This window comes from Salvelinus namaycush, chromosome 31, assembly GCF_016432855.1.
Source record: "Salvelinus namaycush isolate Seneca chromosome 31, SaNama_1.0, whole genome shotgun sequence".
Classification (NCBI taxonomy): Eukaryota; Metazoa; Chordata; class Actinopteri; order Salmoniformes; family Salmonidae; genus Salvelinus; species Salvelinus namaycush.
In genome coordinates this window covers 30,462,714-30,486,192 of record NC_052337.1, presented here as the reverse complement: position 1 = coordinate 30,486,192, position 23,479 = coordinate 30,462,714, and positions in this window count along the sequence as shown.

Genomic DNA, 23,479 nt, shown 5'->3' with positions numbered 1-23,479 from the left:
AATCGAGGCTCTGTTCCAGGCCCTCCCTATCATTTTGCTTGAGATTTATGACTATACATGCACTTCATACGCCTTCCACTAGATGTCAATAGGCTGTGAGAGGTGAAATGGGGTCTCAATCTCTTTCTATGGGCAAAAGAGACAGCTTGGAATGACATGACCCCAGAATTCGTTTGTTCAGGAAGCGCATAAAGGTCACCAGTATTGGCTTCTGAAAAGCAATCGTTATAGACGTCTTATATCTCCGGCTTTGATTTTATTTGATAAATGTGAAAATATCATCGTAAAGTATGTTTTTTCAATATAGTTTTATTAGATTATTGAAATTTTTTCGGGAGTTTAGACGTGTTGCGTTCTTTGCGTTTGGTGATGAAGGAGAGCTTAGCGCCACTTAGCTAGTTTTGCTTGCTCATTCGAGAGGGAAAAATGCCATTCTAAAACCAAACAACGATTGTTCCCGACAAAGGACCCCTTGTACAACATTCTGATGGAAGCTCAACAAAAGTAGGACCCATTTATGATGCTATTTCATATATCTGTCGGAACATGTTTACTAATAGTTTGCGCCCAGATTTTGGGCACTCTCTCGCCATAACGTAAACTGCATGTCGTAATGAAGTTATTTTTAGAATTCTAACACGGCGATTGCATTAAGAACTAGTGTATGTATCATTTCCTATACAACATGTATTTTTTAGTAATGTTTATGAATAGTTATTTGGTCAGAATATGTGAGTGTCAGAAAAATATCCGGACGTTCTGGGAAAAAGATGCTACGTTAGCACAATGTATAACCACTGATTTCAGCTCTAAATATGCACATTTTCGAACAAAACATAAGTGTATGTATAACCTGATGTTATAGGACTGTCATCTGATGAAGCTTATCAAGGTTAGTCAAAAATTATATATCTTTTGCTGGTTTGTTACGATCGCTAACTTTTGCTGCTGGTAAATGGCTTGTGTTTCTGGCTATTGTGGTAAGCTAATATAATGCTATATTGTGTTTTCGCTGTAAAACACTTAAGAAATCGGAAATATTGGCTGGATTCACAAGATGCTTGTCTTTCATTTGCTGTACACCATGTATTTTTCAGAAATGTTTTATGATGAGTATTTAGGTATTTCACGTTGGTGTCTGTAATTATTCTGGCTGCTTTCGGTGCAATTTCTGATTGTAGCTGCAATGTAAACTATGATTTATACCTGAAATATGCACATTTTTCGAACAAAACATAGATTTATTGAATAACATGTTATAAGACTGTCATCTGATGAAGTTGTTTCTTGGTTAGTTTGGTTGGTTCTTGGTTAGTTTGGTTGGTTTTGTGCATGCTACCTGTGCTGTGAAAAATGTCTGTGCTTTTTTGTATTTGGTGGTGAGCTAACATAAATATACGTGCTGTTTTCGCTGTAAAACATTTTAAAAATCGGACATGTTGACTGGATTCACAAGATGTTTATCTTTCATTTGCTGTATTGGACTTGTTAATGTGTGAAAGCGATGAACAGCATTCTTACATAGGTATTCCACTTATGTTTTGTTCGAAAATGTGCATATTTAGAGCTGAAATCAGTGGTTATACATTGTGCTAACGTAGCATCTTTTTCCCACAACGTCCGGATATTTTTCTGACACTTTTTCTGACACACATATTCTGACCAAATAACTATTCATAAATATAACTAAAAAATACATGTTGTATAGGAAATGATAGATACACTAGTTCTTAATGCAATCGCCGTGTTAGAATTCTAAAAATAACTTCATTACGACATCCAGCTTAGGTATAGCGAGAGAGTACCCAAAAGCTGGCCGCAAACAACTAGCACAACATGTTCGACAGATATATGAAATAGCATCATAAAATGGGTCCTACTTTTGCTGATCTTTCATCAGAATGTTGTACAAGGGGTCCTTTGTTGTTTGGATTTAGAACGGCCTTTTTCCCTCTCGATTTAGCAAGCACACTTGCCAAGTGGCGCGAATCTCTCCATCGTCAACAAACGGAAGAGAACGGAACACGGCAAAACTCCCGAAAAAATGTCAATAATCTGATTAAACTATATTGAAAAAACATACTTTACGATGATATTGTCACATGTATCAAATAAAATCAAAGCCGGATATATTAGTCGTCCATAACGACAGCTTATCAGAAGGCAAATCCAGGTCCCTTGACGCACTCTCCAGAAAACAGGAAACTGGTGACACGTCATACAAAGAGCAATTATTCGAGCCCAGATCAAGTTACACACTCCATTTCTTCTCTCACTGCTTGTCGACATCTAGTGGAAGACGTATGAAGTGCATCTAAATGAATAAATATCAAGGACTTTAATAGGCAAGCCCTAGAAGAGAGCATCGATTTCAGATTTTCCACTTCCTGTCAGGAAGTTTGCTGCAAAAGGAGTTCTGTTTTACTCACAGATATAATTCAAATGGTTTTAGAAACTAGAGAGTGTTTTCTATCCAATAGTAATAATAATATGCATATTGTACGAGCAAGAATTGAGTACGAGGCCGTTTGAAATGGGCACCTTTTATCCGGCTACTCAATACTGCCCCTGCAGCCCAAACAGGTTAACACCATAGTACCCTCCAAACTCGTCAGAGAGGGTGTCCTGGAGGGCAGGTAGTTTACCCCCGGTGATGCGTTGTGCAGACCTCACTACCCTCTGGAGAGCCTTACGGTTGTGGGCGGAGCAGTTCCCGTACCAGGCGGTGATACAACCCGACAGGATGCTCTCGATTGTGCATCTGTAAAAGTTTGTGAGTGCTTTTGGTGACAAGCCAAATTTCTTCAGCCTCCTGAGGTTGAAGAGGCGCTGCTGCGCCTTCTTCACAATGCTGTCTGTGTGGGTGGACCAATTCAGTTTGTCCGTGATGTGTATGCCGAGGAACTTAAAACTTACTACCCTCTCCACTACTGTCCCGTCGATGTGGATAGGGGGTGCTCCCTCTGCTGCCCTTGACCTGTCGTTTTGACTTCCCCTGCACTATTAATACACTTTTGTTACTTCGACACTGTCTGCATCTGGGTCTTACCTGAAACATAACAACCATTCTCCAGTTGGAGTGCATTTCCTTTTGATTAACTTCTTATGGCTGCAGGGCGGTGCCGGTACACTTATGACAACAGCCCGTCCAAGTGCAGGGCGCGAAATTCAAAAGATATTTTTTAGAAATATTTAACTTTCACACATTAACAAGTCCAATACAGCAAATGAAAGATACACATCTTGTGAATCCAGCCAACATGTCCGATTTTTAAAATGTTTTACAGCGAAAACACCACGTATATTTATGTTAGCTCACCACCAAATACAAAAAAGCACAGACATTTTTCACAGCATAGGTAGCTTGCACAAAACCAACCTAACTAACCAAGAACCAACTAAACTAACCAAGAAACAACTTCATCAGATGACAGTCTTATAACAAGTTATGCAATAAATCTGTTTTGTTCGAAAAATGTGCATATTTGAGGTATAAATCATAGTTCTACATTGCAGCTACAATCGGAAATAGCACCGAAGCAGCTAGAACAATTACAGAGACCAAATTGAAATACCTAAATACTCATCATAAAACATTTATGAAAAATACATGGTGTACAGCAAATTAAAGACAAACATCTTGTGAATCCAGCCAATATTTCCGATTCTTTAAGTGTTTTACAGCGAAAACACAATATAGCATTATATTAGCTTACTACAATAGCCAACCACACAACCGCATTGATTTAAGCCAACAGTAGCGATAACGAATAAACCAGCAAAATATATTAATTTTTTCACTAACCTTCTCAAACTTCATCAGATGACAGTCCTATAACATCATATTACACAATACATATATGGTTTGTTCGAAAATGTGCATATTTAGCGGCACAAATCGTGGTTATACATTGGGAAAACTTAGCATCTTTTTCCCAGAATGTCCGGATATATTTCTGACACTCACCTATTCTAATCAAATAACTATTCATAGACTTTACTAAAAAATACATGTTGGACAGCAAATTAAAGATAGCTTAGTTCTTAATGCAATCGCCGTGTTAGAATTCGAAAAAATTTCAATAATATGATAAAACTATATTGAAAAAACATACTTTACGATGATATTGTCACATTTATCAAATAAAATCAAAGCCGGAGATAGTAGCCGTCTATAACGACAGCTTTTCAGAAGGCAATCCCCGGTTCCTTCTCGCGCCTTCCAGAAAACAGGAAATTGGTGTCACGTCATGCCAAGAGCTCTTATTCGACCTCAGATCAAGCTATACACTCCATTTCTTCTCTCACTGCCTGTTGACATCTAGTGGAAGGCGTATGAAGTGCATGTATACTAATACATATCAAGCAAATGAATAGGGATGCCCTGGAACAGAGCATCGATTTCAGATTTTCCACTTCCTGTCAGGAAGTTTGCTGCAAAATGAGTTCTGTTTTACTCACAGATATAATTCAAACGGTTTTAGAAACTAGAGAGTGTTTTCTATCCAATAGTAATAATAATATGCATATTGTACAAGCAAGAATTGAGTACGAGGCCGTTTGAAATGGGCACCTTTCATCCAAGCTACTCAATACTGCCCCTGCAGCCCAAAGAAGTTAAAGTTTGCCTCAGCAGTGTTGTTACTGTTTGAGACCCATGCATGTCCACAACTCCATACCCAATGAATGTTGGGATTTCAAAAATTCCATCAAGACATCTAAGGGTGTTTTCCCTTTCAGACTATTTTTGTGAACTCAGTGCGGTTCACTTAATTTTTGTGCAGTGTGAACACTCCAAAATTAACTCGAAAGAGCCACTAAAACCGAACAGAGACCATCTCGAGAGGTGGTCTGAGTTTGGTTCGCTCGAGAGTAGTTTTGTACTGACGCGATATTCAGATTATTTGTTTGCAATATGTGATCTATCGGCTAAAAGGGCTTCATACAATGTTTATTGGATTGTGGGTTTTTTAAAAGACGAGAGAATCACAACATAGGGTGTAAAATCAAGGTTCTTGCTATCCAGGATTCCTTGGGATGTCCCATTTCTGATGTTACCCCATTGAAGTTGACATTTAAAAAGCAGCATTCCCCAAGAGAGGATGGCTTTCACTTCAGCAGTGATACATTCATGAACTTCTTTGAAAAAAAGATCATGATCATTAGAAAGCAAATTACGGACTCCTCTTTAAATCTGCATATTCCTCCAAAGCTCAGTTGTCCTGAGTCTGCACAACTCTGCCAGGACCTAGGATCAAGGGAGACTGAAGTTTTTAGTACTATATCTCTTGACACATTGATGAAAATAATCATGGCCTTTAAACCTTCAAGCTGCATACTGCAGCTGCATTCCAACTAAACTACTGAAAGAGCTGCTTCCTGTGCTTGGCCCTCCTATGTTGAACATAATAAACAGCTCTCTATCCACCGGATGTGTACCAAACTCACTAAAAGTGGCAGTAATAAAGCCTCTCTGGAAAAAGCCAAACCTTGACCCAGAAAATATAAAAAACTATCGGCCTATATCAGATCTCCCATTCCTCTCAAAAATTTTAGAAAAAGCTCTTGCGCAGCACGTCACTGCCTTCCTGAAGACAAACAATGTATACGAGATGCTTCAGTCTGGTTTTAGACCCAATCATAGCACTGAGACTGCACTTGTGAAGGTGGTAAATTAACTTTTAATGGCGTCAGACCGAGGCTCTGCATCTGTCCTCGTGCTCCTAGACCTTAGTGCTGCTTTTGATACCATCGACTACCACATTCTTTTGGAGAGATTGGAAACCCAAATTGGTCTACACGGACAAGTTCTGGCCTGGTTTAGATCTTATCTGTCGGAAAGATATCAGTTTGTCTCTGTGGATGGTTTGTCCTCTGACAAATCAGCTGTACATTTCGGTGTTCCTCAAGGTTCCGTTTTAGGACCACTATTGTTTTCACAATATACTTTACCTCTTGGGGATGTCATTCGAAAACATAATGTTAACTTTCACTGCTATGCGGATGACACACAGCTGTACATTTCGATGAAACATGGTGAAGCCCCAAAATTGCCCTTGCTGGAAGCCTGTGTTTCAGACATTCCTACACGTACGCTACGGTCACAAGACGCAGGCCTCCTAATTGTCCCTAGAATTTCTAAGCAAACAGCTGGAGGCAGGGCTTTCTCCTATAGAGCTCTATTTTTATGGAATGGTCTGTCAACCTATGTGAGAGACGCAGACTCGGTCTCAACCTTTAAGTCTGTATTGAAGACTCATCTCTTCAGTAGGTCCTATGATTGAGTGTAGTCTGGCCCAGGAGTGTGAAGGTGAACCGCAAAGGCACTGGAGCAACGAACCGCCCATGCTGTCTCTGCCTGACCGGTTCCCCTCTCTCCACTGGGATTCTCTGCCTCTAACCCTATTACAAGGGCTGAGTCACTGGCTTCCTGGTGCTCATCCATGCCGTCCCTAGGAGGGGTGCGTTACTTGAGTGGGTTGAGTTACTGACGTGATCTTCCTGTCTGGGTTGGCGCCCCCCCCCCCCCCCCCTTGGGTTGTGTCGTGGCGGAGATCTTTGTGGGCTATACTCGGCCTTGTCTCTGGATGGTAAAGTTGGTGGTTGAAGATATCCCTCTAGTGGTGTGGGGGCTGTGCTTTGGCAAAGTGGGTGGGGTTATATCCTGCCTGTTTGGCCCTGTCCGGGGGTATCATCGGATGGGGCCACAGTGTCTCCTGACCCCTCCTGTCTCAACCTCCAGTATTTATGCTGCAGTAGTTTGTGTCGGGGGGCTAGGGTCAGTCTGTTATATCTGGAGTATTTCTCCTGTCTTATCCGGTGTCCTGTGTGAATTTAAGTATGCTCTCTCGAATTTTCTCTCTCTCTCTCTCTCTTTCTTTCTTTCTTTCTCTCTCTCGGAGGACCTGATCCCTATGACCATGCCTCAGGACTACCTGGCATGATGACTCCTTGCTGTCCCCAGTCCACCTGGCCGTGCTGCTGCTCCAGTTTCAACTGTTCTGCCTGCGGCTATGGAACCCTGACCTGTTCACCGGACGTGCTACCTGTCCCAGACCTGCTGTTTTCAACTCTCTAGAGAGACAGCAGGAGTGGTAGAGATACTCTCAATGATCGGCTATGAAAAGCCAACTGACATTTACTCCTGAGGTGCTGACTTGTTGCACCCTCGACAACTACTGTAATTATTATTATTTGACCATGCTGGTCATTTATGAACGTTTGAACATCTTGGCAATGTTCTGTTATAATCTCCACCCGGCTCAGCCAGAAGAGGACTGGCCACCCCTCACAGCCTTGTTCCTCTCTAGGTTTCTTCCTAGGTCTTGGCCTTTCTAGGGAGTTTTTCCTAGCCACCGTGCTTCTACACCTGCATTGCTTGCTGTTTGGGGTTTTAGGATGGGTTTCTGTACATCACTTTGAGATATCAGCTGGTGTAAGAAGGGCTATATAAATACATTTGATTTGATTAGACTACTAACCTACTGACGTTACAAGCGTGATTTAGAGATTAGAGCTAGCTAGCTCTGTCCACTCTAGCAAGCTGCTCTATCCCCACTGATTTGTGAAGTAAAGTTGAGCTAAATAAAAATATATATACAGTGGGGAGAACAAGTATTGGATACACTGCGGATTTTGCAGGTTTTCCTACTTACAAAGCATGTAGAGGTCTGTAATTTTTATAATAGGTACACTTCAACTGTGAGAGACGGAATCTAAAACAAAAATCCAGAAAATCACATTGTATGATTTTTAAGTAATTAATTTGCATTTTATTGCATGGCATAAGTATTTAAACACCTACCAACCAGTAAGAATTCCGGCTCTCACAGACCTGTTAGTTTTTCTTTAAGAAGCCCTCCTGTTCTCCACTCATTACCTGTATTAACTGCACCTGTTTGAACTCGTTACCTGTATAAAAGACACCTGTCCACACACTCAATCAAACAGACTCCAACCTCTCCACAATGGCCAAGACCAGAGAGCTGTGTAAGGACATCAGGGATAAAATTGTAGACCTGCACAAGGCTGGGATGGGCTACAGGACAATAGGCAAGCAGCTTGGTGAGAAGGCAACAACTGTTGGCTCAATTATTAGAAAATGGAAAAAGTTCAAGATGACGGTCAATCACCCTCGGTCTGGGGCTCCATGCAAGATCTCACCTCGTGGGGCATCAATGATCATGAGGAAAGTGAGGGATCAGCCCAGAACTACACGGCAGGACCTGGTCAATGACCTGAAGAGAGCTGGGACCACAGTCTCAAAGAAAACCATTAGTAACACACTACGCCGTCATGGATTAAAATCCTGCAGCGCACGCAAGGTCCCCCTGCTCAAGCCAGCGCATGTCCAGGCCCGTCTGAAGTTTGCCAATGACCATCTGGATGATCCAGAGGAGGAATGGGAGAAGGTCATGTGGTCTGATGAGACAAAAATAGAGCTTTTTGGAACACCATCCCAACCGTGAAGCATGGAGGTGGAAACATCATTCTTTGGGGATGCTTTTCTGCAAAGGGGACAGGACGACTGCACCGTATTGAGGGGAGGATGGATGGGGACATGTATCGCGAGATTCCGTCTTTCACAGTTGAAGTGTACCTATGATAAAAATTACAGACCTCTACATGCTTTGTAAGTAGGAAAACCTGCAAAATCGGCAGTGTATCAAATACTTGATCTCCCCACTGTATATTTCAGAGGTTTAAAAAGGAACAGAAAAAAATAATATAAACCGTTAATTTTTGGGGTTCGAACCGGTTCAGTACTGTATTTTGCTGGTCGGAAGATTGGAACGGAAACAAAAAAAAAAACAGAATGAAATGATTGTAAAATAATTTTGGTTCCTTTCATGTTTATGCTGTCGTGCCTCTAGTATGATTAAATTATATGACATGCTATTTTGTCAAATCGATTCATTAACGTTTAATTGATTGAATTAAACCATGCAATAATTGAACCATTAATAACCTGGGGCACCACGGAAGCATTCATTTATATAGAGTGGTTATCTCCCGAATCCACTCTCTTAAAGATCTGAAGATCTTTTATATCAATAGCAGTCAATTATTAACCATTATTATACCTCTTAAGGATTATCCCCTTTTTTTCAATCTTCGCCTAAAATGACATCCCTAAATCTAACTGCCTGTAGCTCAGGCTCTGAAGCAAGGATATGCATATTCTTCGTACCATTTGAAAGGAAACACTTTGAAGTTTATGCAAATGTGAAAGGAATGTAGTAGAATATAACACAATTGATCTGGTAAAAGATAATACAAAGAAAAAAACTTTTTTGTATTTTTTTGTACCATCATCTTTGAAATGCAAGAAATGGGCCATAATGTATTATTCCAGCCCAGGTGCAATTTAGATTTTGGCCACTAGATGGATACGGTGTATGTGCAAAGGTTTAGACTGATCCAATGAACCAAGAATTTTACGACGTTCAGATGAGACTGATAGAAGCTAGCTAGCTAGTGTCACTAAATTGGTAGCAAGATTACTAGCCAGCAACTTACCAACCATAGGCAATTACTACACATTCATCATTGCAACCAACACGCAAATAGAGAGTGAGTTAGCTATATAGGCAATTATATTTTTTGTAACGGAGACATTTACAGATAAGAGTGGAATAAATTGCTACCAGATTGAGCTACTCCCTTTTTGCTAGCGTTTGTTAGCTTACGCCAGCTAACGTTAGTCAAAGATAGAACTAACAAACACACATGTTTACTGTGCTGAAGATATCTACCAGTCTAGCAGTGACTACGGTAACACTTTATTTGGATAGTCCATCTGTAGATGCTACTAACCTTAACCCATAACCCTAACCTTAACCTTAACCCTTATCCTAACCCTAACACTAACCTTAACCCTTACCCTAATTCTAAACCTCACCCTAACCGTAACCTTAACATGCAGTTGGTTATCAACAAATGGTCATACTAATCAACAAACTAGCAATTGATTATCTGTAGAGCATCTACAGATGGACTATCCAAATAAAATGTGACCGTGACTACTACGGCATGTATTTTGTTCACAAATGTCTGCCCCCACACAGTACACTTCTTCTGCACCTTCTTTCAGGTGATTTCAAGTTATTTAGTTACTGTCCTTATCTTAACAACCCTTTTCACTGACTTATCCAGAGACAATATGGTTATTTAGCAGACATATCTATGCAGATCGAATTAGAGTTAGCACCTATTACGTTCACTGTGTGGTTGATGCTGGAATCCAATCCTTAACCCTGGTGTTTTACATGCTCCAACCAACAAAGCCATGACAACCTCCTCTGTGTCACAATAATGATAATTGATTGGATTTATACAGCACTTTTCTACCAACTGAGGTACTCAAAGCACTTTACATAGTAGGGGGAAACTCAACTCATCCACCACCAATGTGTAGCACCAACCTCAGTGTTGCATAGCGAACATTTTTGTGCCAGAACACTCACCACACATCAGCTAGAGAAGTGATATATGCCAATTAGAAATGAGGGGGATGATTAAGTGGCCGTGATGGAATGGGGCCAGGTGGATTTTAGACATGACACCAGGGTTAACACCCCTACTCTTAAGTGCCATGGGATTTTTAATGACCCCAGGACATCCGTTTAACATCCCATCTGAAAGACGGCACCTTACGCAGGGCAATATCCCCTTCACTGCCTTGGGGCATTTGGATCTCCTTAGACCAGAGAGAAGAGTGCCCCCTACTACTCCTCCAACACTACTTCCATCCAGGGACCAACCAGGACCAACCCTGCTTAGCTTCAGAGGCAAGCCAGCAGTGGGATCCAGGGGGGTATGCCGCTGGGAATATAAGTAGACATCATGGTCATAATTGGTTCCTTCTACATAAAAGCCTATATAAAGAAATGGGCAAATCAAATTACCTACATCTGTGGTGTACCTACACATTAGTTCCAGTCCTTCTGTATGTCAGTCCATTGTGTTACAGTAGTACTAACCATTATGTAGTATTGAACAAAAATCCTCTCACAAACAAAGGGCTAAGCAAATTGCTTGGGTCATACTGATTTCCACTTGTAATGGGTTATTTGAAGTAGGTGACTGCATTATTTCTATGGGCATTTCACCATTCTGATTTGATAAATTAAATTGAAATGGAAAAAAGGCTACGGTGAGCTACAGCAACAGGCAGAAGAACACTGCATATACTCATGCACGATAACCATGTGTGGCAGAATTCTGTTGACCTAATATTGAACTGTCTCAACATCCTCCAAAGATGATTCATTGGGTCAATACTTGATTTTAGCGCTGAGAAGCAGTGACAAACTGTACAGACGAGTCGTTCTACAGTCAGTCCACACATACAAACTCATGTGCATTTATGCTCAAGTCAAGACAAAACATTTTTTATTTTCACCATCATATCTTTCCAGAAGCCATGGACTTAAAGTAATCCATTATACTTACTGTATAAAAAGTACCAAATGCGCACCTACTCAAATTACATTATGGAAATAAACATAAACAAGTCATAACAAAAATACAATTTGCATTTGATCTATTTTTCAATAATGTACTATTGACTAAGTAACAAAGTCGGTAAACTGTGCCACAATGTTTGATTTCCTAAAATACTCTGTAGTTCTCCATGGTATCACACCAGCCATCTGGATCAACATGCCACATCTGTCTCTGCTGACCTGATGGCAACGAGCTGCTCTAAAGACTTGACGAGACACTTCTTATTGCCTCCATTCAACTGACACTGATGTGTCAGTACAGTGCATTCCGAAAGTATTCAGACCCCTTCACTTTTTCCACATTTTGTTACGTTACAGCCTTATTCTAAAATTGATTAAATAAATATTCCTCAATCTACACACAATACTCCATTATGACAAAACAAAAACAGGTTTTTAGAAATTTTTGCAAATTTATTTAAAATATAAAACAGAAATACCTTAGTTACACTATTCAAACCATTTGATATGAGACTCGAAAATTGAGCTCAGGTGCATCCTGTTTCCATTGATTATCCTTGAGATGTTTCTACAATTGCATTGGAGTCCACCTGTGGTAAATTCAATTGATTGGACATTATTTGGAAAGGCACACACCTGGCTATATAAGGTCCATTAGTTGACAGTGCATATCAGAGCAAAAACCAAGCCATGAGGTCGAAGGAATTGTCTGTAGAGCTCCGAGAAAGGATTGTGTTGAGGCACAGATCTGGGGAAGGGTACCACATTTTTTTTCAGCATTGAAGGTCTCCAAGAACACAGTGGCCTCCATCATTCTTAAATGTTAGAAGTTTGGAACCGACAAGACTCTTCCTAGAGCTGGCCGCCCTGCCAAACTGAGCAATCAGGTGAGAACGGCCTTGGTCAGGGAGGTGACCAAGAACCCGATGGTCTCTTTGTGAGAGCTCTAGAGTTCCTCTGTGGAGATGGGAGAACCTTCCAGGAGGACAACCATCTCTTCAGCACTTCACCAAGCAGGAATTTATGGTAGAGTGGCCAGACGGAAGCCATTCCTCAGTAAAAGGCACATGACAGCCCGCTTGGAGTTTGCCAAAATGCACCTAAAGGACTCTCAGACCCTGAGATTCTCTGGTCTGATGAAACCAAGATTGAACTCTTTGGCCTGAATGCCAAGCGTCACGTCTGGAGGAAACCAGGCACCATCCCTATGGTGAAGGATGGTAGTGGCGTCGTCATGCTGTGGGGACGTTTTTCAGCGGCAGGAGCCAAGACAAAGCAGGAGTGGCTTCAGGACACGTTTCTGAATGTCCTTGAGTGGCCCAGCCAGAGCTCGGACTTGAACACGATCGAACATCTCTAGGAGAGACCTGAAAGTAGCTGTGCAGCGACGCTCCCCATCCAACCTGAAAGAGCATGAGAGGATCTGTAGAGAAAAATGGGAGAAACTCCCCAAATACAGGTGTGCCAAGCTTGTAGCGTCATAACCAAGAAGACTCAGGGATGTAAGGTGCTTCAACAAAGTTATGAGTAAAGGGCCTGGATACTTATATAAATGTGATATTTCAGTTTTTTATTACATTTGCAAACATTTTTTGAAACCTGTTTTTGCTTTGTCATTATGGGGTATTGTGTGTAAATTGATGATGAAAAAAAACGATTCAATCAATTTTAGAATAAGGCTGTAACATTAAAACAAAAAAAAGTATGAAAAAGTGAAGGGATCGGAATACTTTCCGTATGCACTGTATGTCAAGATACATTCAACACGCAAATTTGACAGAATTTCCATATATATCTTTTTTTGTTCTCAAAAATGTTGTACATTAGACGGCAACATGTTTCCTTCCCTTTCAATGTACCAAAACAACTAATAGTCATGCATTATGCAAAGACGGGTAGTGAAAAAACAAGCTCAGGCTTGGGTTAATGTTAATTTAATTTGATGATGAAGTATCTTACAGACAAATTGTTTGCGACACCTTGTGTTTCTTAATCCAGCACTGTAATTATCCATGTTTAATGAGAGTGAGAGGATGAGACAGAGTTGAAATGTTGTGTTTCTTTACCGTAGCCAATGTGACGTGTGCGTTTTAAACTCACACAAGTCTGCTTACATGCCATGCAGAAACTTTTGAGCGTTTGACTGAGAGTGTCTAACTAATTTGTACACAAATATTAACAGCTCCAGCTTCATTCATGTGATGTAGTCTGGAGATAAATTGGATTTAGGAGTCTGTGTGTACAAAATATTCATGAAATGCATTGCTACAAATGCTTAAAAGATGACTTTTCAATAGTGGTGAGGACTTCTCTTTTAATTTGCCTCGTCTCCATCTTTGGAGGATGCTATTTATTCATAGAAACCTGTGTCTCTGTCCCCTGTACCAGGGGTTCTTAAACTTTTTCAGCCTGGGACCCAAATTAGAAATGTTCTGTTTTCCTGGGACCCAAGATTAAGAAAATATGCAACTATGTGTAAATATCAGAGCATTTCATTGCCCTTATGCCTAAAACAAATGCAATATAGACAAAAACAAATAACAATGAAATTAAATAGCCATATAAATATCTATTAATGTTAATCCCCCCCCCCCCCCCCATTAAAAACACTCTTACATATCTGTCTTGGTTGGAACTGTTGCTGCTAAAATACAATAAATAATTTTCATTCTGAACTGGAATAAACTGACTGATCACACAGATGAGTAACAGAACACACACACAGGCTTTTTGATAGTGCAACCCTGAGTAACAGTACAGATGAAAAATGATCAGTCCTACTGGACATCTTACTGTAGACATTTTGTTAAAAGAAAATCAAGGTTGGAACTGTTGCTGTTAAAATACAATATATCTTTTTAATTCTGAACTGGAATAAACTGATTGATCACATCACACAGATGTAGACCAGGAAACACACACAGTTCTAATGAGAGGTGTATGGCTGGTTGAAGTTTTCAACAAGCATGCCTATTCAGGACTCAGTTTTTGACAGTGCAACGCTGAGGTCATGCTCAGCAATGAGACTGTTTCTGTACTTGTTTTAAGTATGTCAGAGTTGAAAACCCTGACTCACATAGATATGTGGTGCCAAACTGGATCATGACATCTACTGCTTTCTCAGGCAGGCAGGAGACTGCTTCATGCTGACGTTGAGTGTTTGCCTCACAAAGCATCTTGCTTCAATCAGTTTATTCCAGTTCAGTATACTAATTATTACTTGTATTTTAACATCAACAGTTCCAACCTAGACTCGTTTTTAACAATCCTTTCTACAGTAAGATGTACAGAATGATCATTTTTCATATTCATCTGTACTGTTCCTAAGAGTTGCACCATCAGTAACTAGCTAGCTTGCTTTTGCTAATGTTAGCTATTAGCTGTGTACAAGGCCACGGGCTTGTTTGAAAGAGAAACTCACATCTACTACTACGAGAGTTAGTACTCCCTTATTTCTGCTTTTCATCACTTATTATAAAATTACAACTAAGCAGTTTCCTGTAGCATTCTGCCCTGTTCTGAAAGAACTACCTGGGTTTACCATCATGCTGTGGATGTTTGGTCAGGACATATCGTTTTATTAATCTGTTCATTTTGAGACTCATTACTAACATTAGTTAAGCACTTCCCCGCACAAAACACATTGTGGGCGCTCCTCGATATTTCTCAAAGTTTGTATGAAAGAGAGAGAAACTCATCCCTGTATTTGCGTTTCATGACAATTGAGCTCAGTCAGAACTTGTGGCTAGCATGACTCCATTTGATGATAGCGGTGAGTGATGGCGAGTGGGAATGACAAGTCAGTGGCTGACAGCGCATCATCTGCTGCTGAACGACAGCGCTGCATTGTGTGTCGCGGAGTGATCTTCAAGAAAACTGCAGAAAAAAGATCCAGTGAACCTCGAAGCACACGGGCATCTCCCTCTCCCACTCACGCAGCTGCCAAACTGAGCAGAGACCGCTGCTAAGCAGAGAGCGCACTGAACAGAGAGCGCAGATGTACTTGGCCAAATCAATTCCAGTAATTAATGAAATATTATACATTTACTCTGACACGTCGCAACCCACCATTGATCGTGACCCATACTTTAAGAAAGGCTGCCCTATACAGTAACAAAGGATTTTCAGTGTATAGTCTTGTTGTTCTCCTCCCATGTTTTCAATTCCTCTCCGCCCCCCCTTCGGCCTTGGGTACTCTGGTAATTCTTCCCTGTTAGGGAGCTTGATTTAATTAGGCAAAATAAAAAGTGTGGATTAGAATAAACTTGTTTGGCTCTCAGCTATTTGCTTGCCTCAGTTTGAAGTTGTGCCTACCATTAATTGGCTCTTGAAATACATGAATCCCTGGGAGATAGCTCTACATCGAGCTCTACATGCAGTGCAACCTGGTCTCAGGGTAATTCGTAGGATTTGGGATGTACATTTCTTTCCCTCCATTTAGTATGATATCTTATGTTACGTTAGGTTACATTATGAATGGATTAGTGGTCGTACCATATCATACAAATTGATATATGTTGTCTCACCTAGCTATTGTAAGAATAATGCAAGTCACTCTAGATAAGGGCATCTGCTAAATGACAGAAATGTACATGTAATATGTCTTTCTCTGAGACCAGGTTGCTTGTTGCACGGTAACAGCAAAGGACAATTACGGAGAGAATTTATGTTGGTGGTTAGTAGACGTGACTCGAACACGCAACCTTTGGATCATTAGACAGTCGCGGTATACAACTACCCATCCTCTCCAACCAACATTTTACTTTTGTTTCTGTCTAAAGTAACTAGAGCATTAGATCATATCATACGAGGTGCATAAAAAGATGTATAGTATGCTTCGTATTGCTCTGAGGCCAGGCTGTGCAGTAACTGGGATTATAAAGCAAGCAGTTTTGAGGAGGAGAAACAGTGGGTGCCTACGGAACATGACATTCTATTCTAAAATTATACAAAGACAACTGGAGATAAATAGGTCTCTGGTGATCAGTTGTGATTGTACCTGGAATTCAAATCAACAGCAGTTGAAGAATCCCTGTAATATGGTCACACCTGCTCCACAGGCAAGCATGTTTAGGTCAGCTGGACTGTACTTTAGTATCAAAATTAGCATAGATTTTTCTCCATACATGATTTATTCATAATAGAATTGGTCTTGGAATTAGTCTAATGACTGCAGTTCACACATGAACTCCTACTCTTGCAGAGAGGTAGGCAAGAGTAGGAGTTCATTTGTGAACTGCTGTCATTAGTACCTGGGGAAGCTGATGCTGTGCACATAGAAAGCTACTGGCCCAAATGAAATCATCATTCGTGGTCCAAGGTTCTATTATGAGACGCTGAACCATTTCAGAATTTCAGAATTCTTTCATTTCTAGCCCACTGGCTTGACAAGTCCTAATTACTGTTGTTTTCCCTCACCACACTTGCATTTACCTGGTATTTGGAGTGGTAGGCACCACTTTCACACAATCACACCCACAAATTAACAGTCAGAGCATGCATTATAGAGGACTCATTTGACCACAGGCAAAATAGTTCCCACTGCTCACTTTAATATGTAATCCTATTTGGAAAAGCAAATGGTTTGCTCCATTAATGCCGTTGCTTCAATGCAAATGTGTCTTAACTGCTTACATCACAAACAGTGGTTCAATTGAGCCGAGATCCTGCATCTTTGGTCAATGAGAGAGCCACGCGGAGCTGAGCTACAGTATCCTAAGAGTCCAAAGAGGAGCAGGATAGAAAATAGGATAAAAGTACTAACCCTAACCCTAACTAGCCTGGGTACAAGTCTCTTAAGCTGGGAGTGGCAAGGAGTGGAATGTTAGCTAAAGAGACTGGTACTCAGACTAAACCCTAACCCTAATCCCCACAAACAGGGCTCTCCACCTCCTAATTTCCAATTTAACCTCTAATCACAAGGTGGCTCTCCAGGAAAATGCATCAAAACGCATCATACTGTGACATTTTCTATTTTGAAAACTTAATTGCTGACATGCAAAACATTTTGGGACTGTATCAACAGTGGACTAATGAAACAAAATATATTTTCTGAGTGGTATCTCCCTTTAACATGAGAGTAGTGAATGACCAGGAGTTTTTCCTTATCACCTGACTTGACAAGGAAAAACTCTCGGCCATATTTATAGCCAAGAATTTTCCATGTGGCCAGGAAACACTCACAGCCTGATGGACTTTGGGATTACGTGCAGACAAGTCTACTTTATTCATCCAAAAGCATACTTTGTGATCAATTTTCTGTGCCATTGACATACAGTTGAAGTCGGAAGTTTCGATACACTTTAGCCAAATACATTTAAACTCAGTTTTTCACAATTCCTGACATTTAATCTTAGTAAAAATTCCATGTCTTAGGTCAGTTAGGATCACACTTTATTTTAAGAATTTGAAATGTCAGAATGATTTATTTCAGCTTTTATTTCTTTCATCACATTCCCAGTGGGTCAGAAGTTTACATACACTCAATTAGTATTTGGTAGCATTGCCTTTAAATTGTTTTTAACTTGGGTCAAACGTTTGGTGTAGACTTCCACAAGCTTCCCACAATAAGTTGGGTGAATTTTGTCCCATTCCTCCTGACAGAGCTGGTGTAACTGAGTCAGGTTTGTAGGCCTCCTTGCTTGCACACACTTTTTCAGTTCTGCCCACAAATTTTCTATAGAATTGAGGTCAGGGCTTTGTGATGGCCACTCCAATACCTTGACTTTGTTGTCCTTAAGCCATTTGCCACAACTTTGGAACTTTGGATGCACCAGGCCCTCCTGCAGCAAAGCATCCCCACAACATGATGCTGCCACCCCCGTGCTTCATGGATGGGATGGTGTTCTTTGGCTTGCAAGCTTCCCCCTGTTCCTCCAAACATAACGATGGTCATTATGGACAAACAGTTCAATTTTTGTTTCATCAGACCAGAGGACATTTCTCCAAAAGTACGATCTTTGTCCCCATGTGCAGTTACAAACCGTAGTCTGGCTTTTTTATGGCGGTTTTGGAGCAGTGGCTTCCTTGCTGAGCGGCCTTTCAGGTTATGTCGATATAGGGCTCGTTTTACTATGGATATAGATATTTTTGAACCTGTTTCCTCCAGCATCTTCACAAGGTCCTTTGCTGTAGTTCTGGGATTGATTTGCACTTTTCGCACAAATGTACTTTCATCTCTAGGAGACAGAATACGTCTCCTTCCTGAGCGGTATGACGGCTGCGTGATCCCATGGTGTTTATACTTGCATACTATTGTTTGTACAGATGAACGTGGTACCTTCAGGAAATTGCTCCCAAGGATGAACCAGACTTGTGGAGGTTTAAAAAAATGTCTGAGGCCTTGGCTGATTTCTTTTGATTTCCCCATGATGTCAAGCAAAGAGGCACTGGAATTTTCCAAGCTGTTCAAAGGCACAGTCAACTTAGTGTATGTAAACTTCTGACCCACTGGAATTGTGATACAGGGAATTATAAGTGAAGTAATCTGTCTGTAAATAATAGTTGGAAAAATGACTTGTGTCATGCACAAAGTAGATGTCCTAACCGACTTGTCAAAACTTTAGTTTGTTAACAATACATTTGTGGAGTGGTTGAAAAACGAGTTTTAATGACTCCTACCTAAGTGTATGTAAACTTCCGACTTCAACTGTATATGTACACAGTGCTATAGATCGGGTACCTAAATAATAAAGAAGTCCTCTATTCTATGGCTCTACCTTTCTCCCCTGATAACATAGTCCTTTGATTTAGGACTCAGAGCATCAGTATACATTATTTGCTCATGATACCCCACATGTGTTAGGGCAGATCCGCTGTATTACCTGCTACACTAAATGCACTTAATCACTGCTTAGAAGTATTGGCATTTCAGTTTCAGCTTAGTTTTTGTAGAGATGACTTCCAGCATTTCTTATAATTTGTTTCATGTCTCTTTTTAATTTAGTCAGTTTAGGTCTATAAACATATTTAATTATAATTGCTCACAAAATAACAAACTTGTATTGATGGCCAATAAAAGGTGGCCAATTTGTGGGATATATGCTACAGTGCCATAATTGAAGTAGATTAAAATAAAATTGAATATGTTTATAGACCTAAACAGACTAAATCTAGGTTTAGCATTATTATATCAGCACAGTGTTATATCAGGCCTGAGGAGTTGCATCTGAGAGTGATAGGCCTACTGGGGCTCTTCTTGGTGTGGGTGGCTAGATGTTGTCTTAATTGACTTTCTAGAGCATGGGATTAGTTTTAGTGGAAGTGAAGAAATGTACGCTGAACAAAGATATAAACACAACATGTAAAGTGTTTGGTTCATGTTTCATGAGCTGAAATAAAATATCCCAGAAATGTTCCATATGCACAAAAAGCTTGATCATTACACAGGTCCACCTTGTCCTGGGGACAATAAAAGTCCACTCTAAAATGTGCTGTTTATTACACAACACAATGCCGGAGATTTCTCAAATTTTGAGGGAGCATGCAATTGGCATGCTGGCTGAAGGAATGTCCACCAGTGCAATTGCGAGAGAATTTAATGTTAATTTCTCTACCATAAGCCACTTCCAACGTCGTTTTCGAGAACTTGTCAGTACGTCCAACTGGCCTCACAACCGCAGATCATGTGTATGGTGTCGCGTGGGCAGGCAACGGACAACAAACACAATTGCATTTTATTGATGGCAATTTGAATACACAGAAATACCGTGACAAGATTCTGAGGCCCATTGTGAACCCATTTTGTTAAAGTATATGTGACCAACTGATGCATATCTGTATTCCCAGTGATATGAAATCCATAGGCAGAGTTCGTTATGTTACGAGAGAGAGAGACATCATCAGAGCGTGCAACAGAACACTGTACTGTCTACACTCGGTTTGTTGTTTACATTAAAACTTTTTCATTAAATCGATTTTATTCCGAACTAAAGTTTTGTTACTAAGGATTCCACAACGCTGTTAGCCGTCACGGCTGGGACTGCAAGTTTGTGTTCCTTTTTTTTTTTTGCGTGGATTCCGCGAGTGCTAGCTGGCTGTACTACAGACACCTGTCGTTGTCGTGGGAAAGACTCATTGTTATCTTTTCGTAAAACAACTGGTTGCAGTATAGAGCCAATCTGGATACCAAGCAGATCCTGAGGGAAATCGACGCGTACCAACAGCTTTACGCTATGGAGGAACAACATACTCCTTCGCGGAAAGATCTGACCACCTCACAAAATAACTTTAACCGACAAAAAAAGAAAAACAGATTAATCTACAGACACGGACAATTTACTTACCATTGAGGTAGAGGCTAGTGCTCTGGCTGGAATCCATGCAACAATGGAAAAGTTGTGTGAGGAGGTAGCAGGGCTGAGGGGGAGTTCAGCCAGAGTGAAATTCTCACGTTCCAAAGAGAAAACAAGACACTCACAGCCAAGGTAAAAATACACGATTCCAACATGGATTGTCTACTCAGGGAAAAAGGGTGATGAAGGAGACGCTACTAGACATACAAAGTCGTAGCATGCGTGAAAATCTATTTTTTTGCTGGTATTCCTGAGGACCCATCCCATAATCCAGAGGGCGCGATCTGAGAATTCATGAAATCCGCATTGAAACTTCCTATAGAGACTGTAAACAAGGTGGCTTTCCACCGAGTACACATACTTGGAGCTCGGGAGCGACAAGACCAAGGGTCCCCGACCGATCATCGCAAAATTTGAACACTAGCAACAAAAGGAGCTGATTAAAAGCAGAGGAAGGGAGCTTAAAGGGACCAAATTCGGTCTCAATGACCAATTTCCAAAGGAGATAAACGAGCGTCGTAAGAGACTGTATCCGGTACAAAGACAACAAAGGATGGATGGTAGGCGTGTCTTTATCATTGTGGACAAACTCTTTATAGATGGACAGCTATTCCGAGACATCTCCATAACACCGTGGCTGTACTAAATTCTACAGGGACTTCAGGTTACGGAAAAAAAGAATGTATGGGAACTGTTTAAAATATGTGAACATTATGAAGTGGATAGGAACACACACGTACTCAACCACATGCTTGCTTACACATACGAACTTATACATACACACACACTCCTGATCTCACTCTCTTCTCACTCTCTATTGTCGAGAATTGTTTTATATTTTAATGTGTTTATTGTTTGTCTATCTTTTTTATGTATTTGTCTACACGTTTATGTTTACAACAAGCAAGTGGAAGATATCAAAATAAGGGCATTGGGGAATAATAACATATTGTACGGAATACATTTGTACTATAGTGAAGTCGTAATGCAAGGTCTCTTTCATGATCATGTGAAACGTCAATTGCTATACAAATGCTGGGATGTGTTTTTCAATAATGTTAAAGGTAATTATGATGCAACTATGATGGTGATACGATATGGATTACAATTATGAATATTAAGGCTATACGCACTACATGTTACACACATAGACACTCAAACTGTCACGTTCCTGACCTTGTTTTCCTTTTGTATAGTTGTGTTTAGTGGGTCAGGACGTGAGCTGGGTGGGCAGTCTGTGTTGTTTGTTCTATGTTAAGTGTCAGGTTTAATTGACCTTGTATGGCTCTCAATCAGAGGCAGGTGTTTTACGTTTTCCTCTGATTGAGAACCATATATTGGTAGGTTGTTTCACATTGTTTGTTGTGGGTGGTTGTCTTCCGTGTCTGTATGTCTACCACACGGGACTGTTTCGTTTGTCGTTTCGTATATGTAGTCTGTTCCTGTTCGTGCGTTCTTCGTAGTTTGTAAGTTCTCAAGTCAGGTCTGTCTACATCGTTTATTTGTTTTGTAGTTTGTTGTAGTGTTTTCGTCTTTCGTCTTTACTTTAATAAATTCATATAACAACGCTGCGCTTTGGTCCAATCCCTACTCCTCCTCTTCGGACGAAGAGGAGGAGAACGACCGTTACACAAACATGCAAATTGGCAGAGTTATGATTTATTTGGACATCACACATTATAGTCTTACTCTTATACAGACATCATACACACTCTCATTATATTTACATTTAAGTCATTTAGCAGACGCTCTTATCCAGAGCGACTTACAAATTGGAAAGTTCATACATACTGTTCCCTGGTCATCCTGGTCCCCCCGTGGGAATTGAACCCACAAACCTGGCGTTGCAAGCGCCATGCTCTACCAACTGAGCCACACATATCATATCCAATATCATACACATCAACCTACTCAGATTTGTTACGCACATAATTTGTCTCAAGTTTCTAACATCTGTGGCATTGGCTCACAGACAAACAGGCAACGGAATAAAAAATATTGCTAGAACCTATTTCTTGAATTCTAAATATCAGACATTTGAAAGCTCTAGTTTTGACCTTCATAATAACTGATGGCAGTAACTTTACAAGCACTAATTACGGTCAATTTAGCCTGAGAATAGTATCTAGTTATGGTAAGGGGTGAAATAAGTATAGCTAGTTATAATTGTAACGGTTTGGCAGATTATAAAAAAAGAAGATCAGTCTTTACATGGCTAAAAGAAAAGAAATATAACATATACTGTTTACAGGAAACTCACTCTACATCCTTAGATGAAGTTGCGTGAAAAAATAAATGGTTTGGTGAAATAATTTTCTGTCATGTACAAAGGAACTCAAAGGGTGTGATGATATTAATTAACAAAAATGTCGATCTGAATGTGCAAATAATAAGGAATGATTCGCAAGGAAGGTGGATCCTTTTGAATATGAAAGTGGATGAAAAAGAGATTTGGCTCATTCATCTATATGGTCCAAATCAAGAGGATCCACACTTCTTCGAAAACATTTATACCAATTTATTGAACTTACAGGCAACCAATGATCAAATCATTATGGTAGGAGACTATAACACAGTGTTAAGTACCTCAATGGACCGTAAAGGAAATCACTCTACAAACTATTATCAACGTGCCCTTAAGGAAATCACAAATATTATGGACACATTAGAAATAGTGGATATTTGGAGACTAAAAAACCCCGACCTAGTGAGATATAC